General features: G+C 47.3%; 1 non-coding gene across 1 annotated transcript; it reads left to right on the top strand.

Moving 5' to 3' along the window:
* The first annotated feature begins 12141 nt into the window (after positions 1–12141).
* LOC133752597 (U6 spliceosomal RNA) lies at positions 12142–12248 on the top strand. Its single transcript, XR_009864953.1, has one exon. It is a non-coding gene; the product is annotated as a U6 spliceosomal RNA (small nuclear RNA).
* The last annotated feature ends 589 nt before the right edge of the window (positions 12249–12837 follow it).

Consider the following 12837-nt stretch of genomic DNA (forward strand, 5'->3'; position numbering starts at 1 on the left):
TTGGAGGGCAGCAAGGTTCATGGAGTTTTATTACTGTGCATCTAAGTTTCCACAAAAGGTCTTCCTTTGGGGAGAAGCCTCAGTCTCTCTCATCTGATATTTTCACTCTCTTTGTTTTCATGATCTGAGGGCCTGGTTTGGTGGCTGCCATTTTTGCTATAAAAAAAGTGAAGAGCCGAGCTATTGTTACCTGTGCCGGTGTCCAAATGCTTTTCCCCACTGATGCTACAGAGCTCTCGATGCACAAATGCTATCCTCCCTCAGTGGTTACGACATAAGGGGCCCCAGAAGGTGGCCTCACCCTTTCTGACTAGGCTGTAGGTGCTTTGGGGGACACCAGCTAGCACTGCATCAAACCTATTGCTTAGTCCAGCTGGACAGGTGCCCCAGGACAAGACAAACCATGTCCCTTCCCTTTCCCAAACATCCAGATGCCGCCGGATCACAGCTAAGGCAAGGAGGCTTTCCCCGTCTGAGCAGAATTGTGTTGCAAGGCCTTTAGAAGCTCCACCACCAGTCCCAGGATCTCTTTCCCATTGCTCCAAGGAGATTCAGAGTCCTTGTGAAAAACAGGACTCTGCTAACCTGCTCTTGTATCCCAGGCTCCCTAAGGTGGACACACAGCTAGGCCTGGATTGTGAGTCTCCCAGGACGAGATGATCCATGCGATCCGTAGGGAGGCCAGTGGTCCTGACAGTCCTGCATGCCAGAAAAATCCACCATCCCAGGCACACCAGGACAGTTGGTCACTCTGGCAAAGTGACAAACTCAACGTGCCTGCAAGCTGAGGGTGGCAGAGTTAAGATGAGATGATTTGCTGCCCCTTGGAAGGGCACGAATCAAGTTTCCTCTCTTTGTATTACACCTGGTGTGTTCCTGGACCTATCAGAATGCTAAAGCCATGTCCCCATCTGTCACAGCTTGAAAACATTTACAGAAGTGTTGGAGCCGCCTTTCTTCCAGGTGACCGGCTGCTCAGTAAAGCACTTCCTGCTCTGTTGTTTTAATCTTCCCTCTTCTCACCCTTTCTGCTGATCCCCCTGACCCCTTCCAATTTGCCGGTGTCTTCTCAAGACCAGGGCACTCGGGATTGAACACCAGGCACACTCAGGCAGGTGCTACACCTCCTCGGCTCGTTATGGGCCTCCGGCAGCAAACGCCGTGCAGCAAATGCAGCAAAACCATGTCAGTATCTTATCCAATTATTGTAATCGCCCGTCAGACACATGCACGCCCAGACTTTCTTAGTCAAGAGAATTAAACGTCTTCCGAAGGTCAAAACCCACAGCTCTTTCAGTTAGAGAACGCAGGGAGTCATCTTGTAAAACCGGTGAGTGTTAACAGTAAGAAGAGCGGTGGGTGGCGTTCTGAGCATGTTGGTACGGAGCTACCCCCAGAAGCTGGGAGAACTTGGTGACATCTCCAGTTCTTCGTGAATACAAATGAAAGGGTTAGATGGGTCATCACAAAAGTCCTTTCCGTCCTTGTTATTTGCCATATCTATTTGCATAGATATGTGTATATATTTCAAATTAACATTCAACCCAGTGGGTCCCAATGGGAGGGAGGCTGAACCAGCTGCCTGGGTTCTTCTGCATAAAGCTCTCGCTTCCCTCGCCCTCTGCCTGCTGCACTTTCAAGGCACGTATGTCCACATCTCAGAAAGGGGAACAAGGCATGGCTCCTTCACAAAAGGACTGCTAGTGACTGTGGTAGGCGGAACAATGCCCGTCTCCTGATCTCTGGAATGTGCGAGTGTTAGGTTCCATGACCAAGGGAAATTAAGGCTGCAGATGGAATGAAGCTTGCTAACCCGTTGACCTTAAGATAGAGACGTTGTTGCATCATCCAGATGGGCCCAACGTAAACACAGGGATCCCTAAAAGTGGATTTTATGAAGCAAAACCCATGGAAATTTCAGGGTTCCCAAGAGAAGACTGAATCTCTACTAACCAGGCCAAGAAATAGGCTGCCACGCAACAAGGTGTGGAATGTGAAGGGAGCGGGGACAGCTCCTCCACCAGGCTTTGTTCTGACTCCCTCTCACACCTATAAACCTTGCCACACCCTGTGGGGGTCCGTGAACGTAGGTTGACTGCTGGCTCACAGAAGGAAGTGGCACTGGATTCAAACACTGCAAACCACGAACTCCTGGGGAAGGGGTACCCCTCTGCAGGCATGCGCTTGAATCTCCTTCTACAGTTTGGGAACCTACGTCCAAATTTTTAAAACAATTTTTTTGCAAGCTTTTAAATAGTTATTAGCGGAGCCAGCACTGCGGCATAGTGGGTTCAGCCACCACAAGAGACGGTGCCAGAATCCCATATGGGGGCTGGTTCAGAGCCCTGGCTGCTCCACTTCTGTTCCAGCTCCCTGCTGATGCACCTGGGAAAGTGGCAGGAGATGGCCCAAGTGCTTGGGACCCTGCACCCTCATGGGAGACCTGGAGGAAGTGCCTGGCTCCTGGCTTTGGTCTGGCCTTGCCCTGGTCATTGTGGCCATTTGGGAATGAACCAGCAGATGGAAGAGCTCTCTCTCTCTCTCTCTCTCTCTGTCTAACCCCCAAACCTCGTAACTCTGCCTTTCAAATAAATGAAATAAATCTTTAAAAACAATAATCATCAGCATGATTGTATCATGATGCTATGATTACAGTTTTAAAACATAAGGCATTGCATGTGAAAATGGCAAAGCATCTGTATTCAGTTTGGAAGGTAAGTTTTATGGGGCAAATGAGGTCCTCCCCAAAATTCCTATGTGCAAGCTCTAGCCCGGCCTCTCAGATGACTGCACTTGGACACAGGTGGGGTCTTTCAAGGGGCAGTCAAGGTAAAATGAGGTCATCAGGGTAGACCCTCCTCCAATAGGACAAATGCCCCTACGGGAACACATGCGGACACAGTCACACACAGAAGACACAGGGAAAAGGTGGCCGTTCACAAGACATGGAAAGCAACCCTGCCCACGCCTTCAGCTCCAACTTCCAGCCTCCAGCACTGTGAGACAATAGCTCCGATGCTGAAGGTAGCCCGTCTTTGGGACTTTATTAAGGCAACCCGAGCAAACGACTCCAACAGGCATGGGGAGTGATTTTGTTGATTTTCAATGTTTGGGGAAAGTACGCTAACTTAGAATTATGTACTAAATACAAGTTTGTTGTAAAAAGAAAATGTGTAAACAGAAACCAAAAAATAAATTTTGTAAAATTTAATTTCTCCCCTCACCACTGGTTCATGTTCTTCCAAAGCTTTCTCCAAACAAGAATATATGTGGGAAAATATAAAAAAGCTTGGAACCGAATAATAGTATACATACAGCTCATCATTCGTTGTTTTTTTTTTCATTAAATCAGTTTTCTCTTTTTGCTTTACTAAATATAAATTTAATTTTTTATATTTTAAATATTTTATGTATATAAAGGGAACAGATTTCATGTATTTCATCTATACGGTTTTAAAACCATAGTGATACTTTCCACCCTCCCTCCTTCACTTCCTCTTTGCCACTCTCCTTCCTCCTTCCTTTCTTAATTTTATTTTAATCTTTGCAATGATGTACTTTCAATTTACTTTATAATCATACATTTGATCCTCTACTAAAGAATTCAACAAGTAGTAAGCAGAAAAGCACTGTTCCTCACTGGTTTGACAAGGGCAGTAAACAAATCAAAATCTAAATATGTGAATTTCATAAACTTAATTTAAAGGGTTATGCAGTTCTCCAGCATGTTAATGTAATGAATAGGTGCTCCATTTTTTTAATATCTGGCTTTTTACCTGGTCTTTTGTTTTTCCAATGTGTACATATCATATATCTTGAGCATTTTCCCGGTAGTCTCAGTACTAACCACTAATGCCATTCCCAGGCTTGTTTATTTACTTGAAAATCAGAGTTAAAGAGAGAGAGAGAAAGAGAGAGATCTTCCATCTTCTAGTTCACTCCCCAACTGCCCATAGCAACAGGGGCTGGACCAGACCAGAGCTAGGAGCCCAGACCTCCATCTGGGTCTCCCACATGGGTGGCAGGGGCCCAAGCACTTAGGCCATCTTCCACTGCTTTCCTAATCTCATTAGCAGGGAGCTGGATTGGAAGTGGAGCAGCCAGGACTCGAACCAATGCCCCTATGGAATGCTGTTGTTGCAGGCACCACGGCCCTGGCCCTATTCTCAGGCTTTTAATTTTTTTAATAATTTATTTTATTTAAGGAATACAACTTCATGCATTTAATATATACAGATTTGGGAACATGATGCTTCTTCCCCCCATCTCCCTCCCACCTATACTCCCGCCCTTCTTCCTCCTCCCTCTTCCCTTCCCATTCTTATATTTTTATATATTCCCAGACTTTTAAGTCCTTTTCAGGGGACTCATTATGTTCTCCACTATATCCCCAGCACCTCAAACCTCCAGTACAAAATAGAAGCCAATCGATACTTGCTAAATCAATCAATTTTGCCAAATGAGGGAGAGACACTCATGAGCTATCATTTCTAAATTTATTTTTAGGCTGGCGCCGTGGCTCAACAGGCTAATCCTCTGCCTTGGGGCGCCGGCACACCGGATTCTGCCCCGGTTGCCGCTCTTCCAGACAGCTCTCTGCTATGGCCCGGGAAGGCAGTGGAGGATGGCCCAAGTGCTTGGGCCCTGCACCCGCTTGGGAGACCAGGAGAAGCACCTGGCTCCTGGCTTCGGATCAGCATGTTGTGCTGGCCACAGCGGCCATTGGAGGGTGAACCAACGGCAAAAAGGAAGACCTTTCTAACTGTCTCTCTCTCACTATCCACTCTGCCTGTCAAAAAAAAAACCTGGTAGAAACGAGGTGTCACAGTGGCCGTGGATCCCAGGGACCTCAGTGAATCTCACCTCACACCTAAAGCAGAGCAATGCCCCTTCCAGGTGATGTGTCTCCCCCCAGTCTGGGCTTCTTGGCCACACATGGGCCTGGAAAGAGTGGAGGTGGGTCAGCCTGAATCAGCTACTGCTTTAAAAAGCCAAACATAAGGCACTCACATAGGCACACCCCAACCCAGCTCAGCTTTTGCCATGAAGGTCCCCATGCCAACCCTCTCCACCCCCTCTTCAAAAACAATAAGAAAAAAGCAACTCTATGTCCAGATTGTGGGCCCTCTTTATAGATCAAATATTTGAACCACCTATTTTATCATCCTGAAACAAAACCCTCAGACAGCGTGACCCCTGCACGTCTCTGTCAATGTTCCTGCCTGTCTACAATAGTAGAAGACATCAGTAAGAAGTCAGCTGCTTGCCTCACATGTAAAATCCCCAGGAACAACACAACTACAGGTGCACGTGGAAAGGAGCGGGGGCCTGAGCACTTCCTGTCCTGGGGCAGCATTGTCATTGCTGAGGCAAGTCTCAGAAGTGGCTAGCCGCACTGGACAAAGTTCCTGCAAAGCAAAGTCCAACGTCTCTTCGATTTGCCCAGTGAACCCAATGTTTTCCTCTTTGCTCAAAACTCTGAAAAATTTTGTGCAATGCGCGGAAAACGGAGCTAGATAGCGCTCAGTTGCTTTTGTTCCTACCAAAAAGCGATTTTGACTTTAGGCTTCAGACACAGGCAAAAGTCGTAATGCAACTGGCAGATTCTACATAGGTCGGAAGTGCACAAAACATAACTTGTGTCAGATATAAAGTGGAGTTCATGTATACCAGGTTTTCCAGTCCGTGAATGACCAAAAAGGCATTCCAAAGTAATGCAGGCTGGGAGACAAGGCTTCACCACAGGGGAATACCACACTTTGCAACATGACTCCACCTACAAAATGCCAGCGGCATCTCCAAATGTGATGGCCAAAAAATGCCCCACAGGTTGCTAAAACACTCTGAGAGTACAACTTCCTGATTAAACTTCCTTCTCAAAATAGGATGTTCTGATCCACCCACCACACTCTGAGTGGGGAGTGATGGGAGACGTGTGGAGCAAAAACATCTCAGAGAGGCCAGATTGCCTTTCTCTCAAGTGCCATGGACGGCCAGAAGTTGATTGAAGTGCCATGTTGTCCCACTGCCCTGGGGCCCAGCAAGGAGACTGGCACCACCTATCAATGATGCCCTGTGCAGACAGGAGAGGAGGGAAGGGTAGCCTGCGTACCGTGTATTTGCAGGCCCAGAAATAGAAACTCCCGTACTCGGAACATCTTTTGCTTATGTCTGAAGCCTAAAATCGAGATCATGTTTTGGCAGGAAGAAATGCAGTTAGCTCATCTCTAGCTCCATTTCCCCACATTTCATAAAACACTTCAGAATTTAGAGCAACGAAGAAAACATTGGGTTCACATATACATTGCCATATGTACATCGCTAAACAAGAGAAACTCTCAGGGACCAAGGATTGCTCAACAGACACATAAGGCATGGTTTCTGTCAGGCAGCAGTCTGGAAGAAGTTACACACAGGCAGCTCCAAAATGTAAGAATCAGGTAAAATTGTAGCGTTTAACTTTGTGTTTTCCTTCCACAGCCTGCCCCCTGGTGGAGATGTTAATAAACACCAAGAGAACAAGGGGGAAAAAGGAAGTTACAGTCAAGTTGCTACTTACTACCTTTTGAAGAAAGGAAAAAAAAAAAAAACCTGTGACAGTTGTAATCATATTGATAGTGGCAGTGGTGGCAAGAATGATGATGGTGGTGGTGGTAGTGGTGGTGATGATGGTGGTGGTGTGATGATGGTGATATTAGAGATGATGGTGGTGGTGATAACTATGATGGTGGTGGTGATGGTGGTGGTGATGGTGGTGGTGTGATGATGGTGATGATGGTGATATTAGAGATGCTGGTGGTGGTGATAATGATGATGGTGGTGGTGATGGTGGTGGTGATGGTGGTGGTGTGATGATGGTGATGATGGTGATATTAGAGATGCTGGTGGTGGTGATAACGATGATGGTGGTGGTGATGGTGGTGGTGATGGTGGTGGTGTGATGATGGTGATGATGGTGATATTAGAGATGCTGATGGTGGTGATAACGATGATGGTGGTGGTGATGGTGGTAGTGATGGTGGTGGTGTGATGATGGTGATGATGGTGATATTAGAGATGCTAATGGTGGTGATAACGATGATGGTGGTGGTGATGGTGGTGGTGACAGCATTGGTGGTGGTAATGGTGGTGATGACAGTGATGCTGGTGGTGATGCTGGTGGTGATGATGACGGTAGTGGTGATGACCATGATGGAGATGATGGGAGTGATAATGGTGGTGGTTATGATGGTGGTGACAGCATCAGCAGTGGTAGTGGTGGTGATGATGGTGGTGATTCTGGTAATGCTGATAGTGGTGGTGTGATTATGGTGATGACAACCATGGTGGTGGTGATGATGATGGTGATAATGGTAGTGATGGTGGTGGTGGTGATAATCATGATGGTAATGACGGGAATATAATGATGGTGGTGGCAGCATTGGTGGTGGTAGTGGAGGTGATGATAGTGATGATGGTGGTGATGCTGGTGGTGATGATGACCGTGTTAGTGATGATGGGAGTGATAATGGTGGTGGTGGTGATGGTGGTGACAGCATCGGTGGTGGTAGTGGTGTAGATGATGGTGGTGATGTTGATGATGCTGATAGTGGTGGTGTGATGATGGTGATGACAACAATGGTGGTGGTGATGGTTATAGTGACAACAGTAGTGATGATGGTGGTGGTAGTGATGATCTTCGCAAAATTCCCATGGATATTGTTATGATCCTCTTTTTCATGAGAGAAACTGAAGTGCAGAGAAGTTCAATCATTTGCCTGTGGTAACACAGCTAGTAAGCAGAACACAATGGACAGGCTCCCAGTCCCCTGCCCGAAAACATTGATTAACCAGGTTTTCTTAGGAGTTTGTTCCTAATTGTTAAGATTCTCTCTCACAGGAAAAGTCTAATGTGGCGAGTTGACTATCAGTCCTTCACCCATGTGTATGAATGCCCTTAACCAAACATTATTCCACAGCCGTGGCAGCTTTCCCTGAACATGGGAAGGGAGATGGGGCATTAGAAGGGAAGCCCCTGGAGGATGGATTTGGGCCAGGAGGATTTCTGTAGTTGGATGGGGTTTGTTACAAGCAGCCAGAAGGCACACATGAGTCAGGAAGAGGATGATTGGAGGTGGGACTGTCCCCAGGCTTACCTGCCTAGCGGCTGCCATGCCATATACATACACTTGGCTAGTATTTCCAGGACTACAACAGGTTCACTTCCCAAGGACCATGCATTGGTCAAAGTGGTCACTTCAAGTCACTATCGTGTTCATTTCAACTGCCTGGTGATTGTAGCTCCCTCTCAAATAACCAACGCATGCGTTTAGGAACAGGCTTACGAAGGTTTATAGATTCAAGGACTGGTTGTGCGTCACACAGGAAGAGAGGGTGAGTGGAGAAGGGGGAGAAGAGGAAGCAGGGAAAGTGGCCCTGGGAGTTGAGTTCGTTCACCGTGATTTCCTCTGCAAGTGGCAGAGCCGATGCTCAGTCCAGGTGTGGGGACAAACAACTGAATAGGGGGACATAGGAAATTCAAAAATGCGGAAAATGGAAGTAAACGGTTCATTTATTTTGGTGCAAAATATGCATATTACAAATGAGTTTTATGAAAAAGCTATGCATGGGTGTCAGGGACGTCCATAAGATGAGAAGTCTGCTCCGACAAGGATTATGTTGCTTTCAGTCTCCGATTTTCCATGGATGACTCATCCCTGGTCATATTTTGCGTAGATTCCCCACCTCCCCCCACACCCTGCCCAGAGTCCAAAATCACTGTGTCTCTGAGGAGCCAAACCAATGGGCTGTGGATGATCTCTGCATTACAAAACTCACTTTTGCTATTTTTTTTTTTTGAAGATCTTATTTATTTGAAAAGCAGTGACACAGAGAGAGGGAGACAAAGAGAAAGACAGAGCTCTTTCATCCACTGGTTCACTCCTCCAACTACCTGCAACAGCCTAGGTTGTGTCGGGCCGAAGCTGAGAGTCATAGGTGGCAGGGGCCCCAGGACTTGGGCCATCATCTGCTGTCTTCCAGGTGCATTAGGAAAGAACTGGGTTGGAAATGGAAGCACTCCATTGATATAGGATGTGAGTGTTCAAAGCAGCATGTTTTAAAATATTTCTGCTTTTTTTTAAGATTATTTACTCGAGGGGTCAGCACTGTGGAGTGATGGGCTATGCCTCTGCCTGCAACACCAGTTCTTCGGCTTTTTTTTTTTAAGATTTATTTATTTATTATCTGAAAGAGGCAGACGCAGAGAGAGAGGAGGGAGAGAGAGAGAGAGAGAGAGAGAGAGAGGTCTTCCATCGCTGGTTCACTGCTTTAGATTGGGAAATCAGGGAGACCCTGTTTGAGGAGGTGGCATTTAAAAATGAGAATCAATGGCGTTATAGGGAAACTCTGTATTACTCCGTCACAATTCTGAAATTAAATATAAAAAATAAGCAATTAAATGAGAAGCAAACCAAAAGGTGAACCCACACTGCCCAGACAGAAGAAGCTGGGGTGGAGGAGTGGAGGGGCGTGAATCTACAAAGGTAGGAACGGATCTGAGGGGCGGAGACCTTTGAAGCCAGGGAAAGGATCTTGGTTTTTATTTTAAGTGCAACAGGGAAAGCCGGGGGGAGGTGTGTGGGGGTGGGGTGGGCGTTGAGCTGGTTTGTTTCAAAAGAACACTGTGGCTGTGTTTGAGGAATGGGTTGATGGAGGAAGAAGAGTCCATTAGGAGGCTGTTGGCAAGAGTCCCAGTCAGCAATCCTCGTGGCAAAGAAGACAGAAGAGGGCGGGGTCAGGATGCACCTTGAAGGAAGTGAGCCGGGTCTACTCTGAATCGGCAAACTAAGACAAAGAAAAGAATCGAGGCCTTGATTTGGGGCCTGACTAGCCGGGTGGGCACTGATGCTGTTTACAGAGAAGGGAGATTTTCTCTGGGGAGAGTGATCGGTTATTTTTCCTTTGGGGGTGGACTAGGGAGTGGATCAAGTGTTCTCTTTCAGTCCCATTACTTTTGAGAAGCCTGGTAGGCACCGGGGAGGGATTCCAAGCAGAACGCTGGAGATGCAGGTCTGGGGGTTTCAAGAGGGGCCAGGCCTGGTGAACAGAGCCCTAGGCTCCACACCCTTAGACACCGAACGCCATGCATTTGCACAGCATTGCATGTTCACAGACATCTGTGTGTCCCTCCATTTACCCATCTCACAGCAAACCGGTGAGGCTGCTACCACTTCTGCTAGTCTTACTGATTAATAATATTGTCCATTTATATCTCACTTGGGAGTGGATGCAAAACTTGCCCAAGGCCATCTCTGTCTCATTTTGGGTCCTTTTAATGACACTGGGAAATAGGAAGTTGTGGGTGACAGCAGCCATGAACCCAGCAATTCCACCTGTGAAAGCTCGTACCTGTGGAGGCACACAGATGGTGATGGACGGGTGGTCTGCACACCTGTGCTGACTCTAAAAGCCTGCACATGTTTTTTGCTGTGGACAGCAGAGCCCTCTGCTGTTCAAAGCGGGTTTGTCCACTAATAGATTCTTCAGCTGAATGGTATACACGTATTGGATCCGAATTCTCTCTAACTTCTATAAAGTGTTCTGGGGGTAGAAATCTCATGGGAATGACCATCAACAATTTTTAGGATGGTGCAATTGGTCTTAATTAATAACACCTCCATATTAGAAAGCCCAGTATTTTCTTTTCCAAGAGCAAAACACTGAGAAAAAGAAGCAAAGCACTTTGACATTGGAGATCTAATTTTTCCCCTGATAATTACCCAAATCTAGATACAGTCCTCAAAAAACAGTGGCTATTGCATGGTTAAAAGAAGATGAAAAATATTTACACCTTTATAAGAGTAAAGAGGGACACCTCGTGCAATCAGCCCTATAATATTTCTTTTTTTTTTTTTTTTTTTTTTTTTTTTGACAGGCAGAGTGGACAGTGAGAGAGAGACAGAGAGAAAGGTCTTCCTTTTGTCGTTGGTTCACCCTCCAATGGCTGCCGCGGTAGCGCGCTGCGGCCGGCGCACCGCGCTGATCCGATGGCAGGAGCCAGGTGCTTCTCCTGGTCTCCCATGGGGTGCAGGGCCCAAGCACTTTTAAAAAAAGAATTATTTACTTGAAAGTCAGAATTACAGCGAGAGAAAGAGAGAGAGATCTTCCATCTCTTGGCTCACTCCCCAGTTGGCCGCGATGGCTGGAGCTGTGCCAATCCAAAGCCAGGAGCCAGGAACTAGGAGCTTCCTCCGGGTCTCCCACGCAGGTGCAGGGGCCCAAGGACTTGAGCCATCTTGTACTGCTTTCCCACGCCGGAGCAGAGAGCTGGATCGGAAGTGGAGCTGTCGGGACATGAACTGGCGCCCATATGGGATGTCGGCACCACAAGTGGCGGCTTTACCCACTACCCCATAGCACCAGCCCCGCCCCTCTAATATTTCAAAAACATTCTCACCAGTGTGCTTCACTGGTTCATTCAGCGTGGCATTTGACCTGGTCCTTAGAGGACATAGATGCATAAAGGAAAGATGTACAAGTAGGCAACAAGCAGCAAGCAATTTTTTTTAAGATTTATATGTTCGAAAGTCAGAGTTACAGAGATGTATAAAGGTCTTCCATGTGCTGGTTCACTCCCTAGATGGCCACAACAGCCAGGGCAGGGCTAGGTTGGAGCCAAGAGCTCCATCTGGGCCTCCCACATGGGAGGCAGGGGCCCAAACACTTGCACCATCTTCTGCTGCTTTCCCCAGGCCATTAGCAGGGAGCTGGATCGGAAGTGGAGCAGCCAGGACATGAACCAGCACACATATGGGATGCTGGTGGCGGCTTTACACACTGCGCCTCTTACACAGCTTATGAGTACTCTTCTATGCCTTGACTCATTAATTTTGCTGCAGTATTGTAAAGTCCTTGATGATGTAGAAGTTGCAGAAGTAAGTGGCGAAGGATGTGCCAAATGAAAGCAAGAGCCTGAAACTCAGAGAGTTGTAGGTGTTAGAGCTGTGACCTAAACCTGGAAGATCATCCAAGCAAGACTGGCTGAGAGGGCCTGCGCTGCCAGCCTTCAGTACGATTAACTGAACACTGACATGCATGAGCAGATCTGAGCTTTAGAGAATGTTCCAGAAGGCATGTGTAGTAAACTTGAAAGAGGGTAGGGTGCTCGCTTCGGCAGCACATATACTAAAATTGGAACGATACAGAGAAGATTAGCATGGCCCCTGCGCAAGGATGACACGCAAATTCGTGAAGCGTTCCATATTTTTGGGCCGGCGCCGTGGCTTAACAGGCTAATCCTCCACTTTGTGGCGCCAGCAGACCAGGTTCTAGTCCCGGTTGGGGCACCGGATTCTATCCCGGTTGCCCCTCTTCCAGGCCAGCTCTCTGCTATGGCCCAGGAAGGCAGTGGAGGATGGCCCAAGTGCTTGGGCCCTGCACCCCATGGGAGACCAGGAGAAGCACCTGGCTCCTGGCTTCAGATCAGCACAATGCGCCGGCTGTAGCAGCCATTGGAGGGTGAACCAACGGCAAAAAGGAAGACCTTTCTCTCTGTCTCTCACTACCCACTCTGCCTGTCAAAAAAAAAAGAAAGAAAAAAGAAAAGAAAGAGGGTAGGGGCAAGATAAAGAGTGATCGTGTAGGGACCTCTTACAACCAGCTACAGAAACCACAGGTGTTCTGCTGGGGTAGCCCTAAGGGGAAAGGCAAAACACAATACTATGGAAGGAAGGGGAGGAAGAAAGAAAAGGATGGCTGGGAGAATGGAGGAACCAGTGCATGAATTCCCACACAGAAATCGTGAAAAATAAGTTCCATTTTTAATCAACAACGAAACAACAGCAGTCCCTCTTGTAC

This window comes from Lepus europaeus, chromosome 2, assembly GCF_033115175.1.
Source record: "Lepus europaeus isolate LE1 chromosome 2, mLepTim1.pri, whole genome shotgun sequence".
Taxonomy (NCBI): domain Eukaryota; kingdom Metazoa; phylum Chordata; class Mammalia; order Lagomorpha; family Leporidae; genus Lepus; species Lepus europaeus.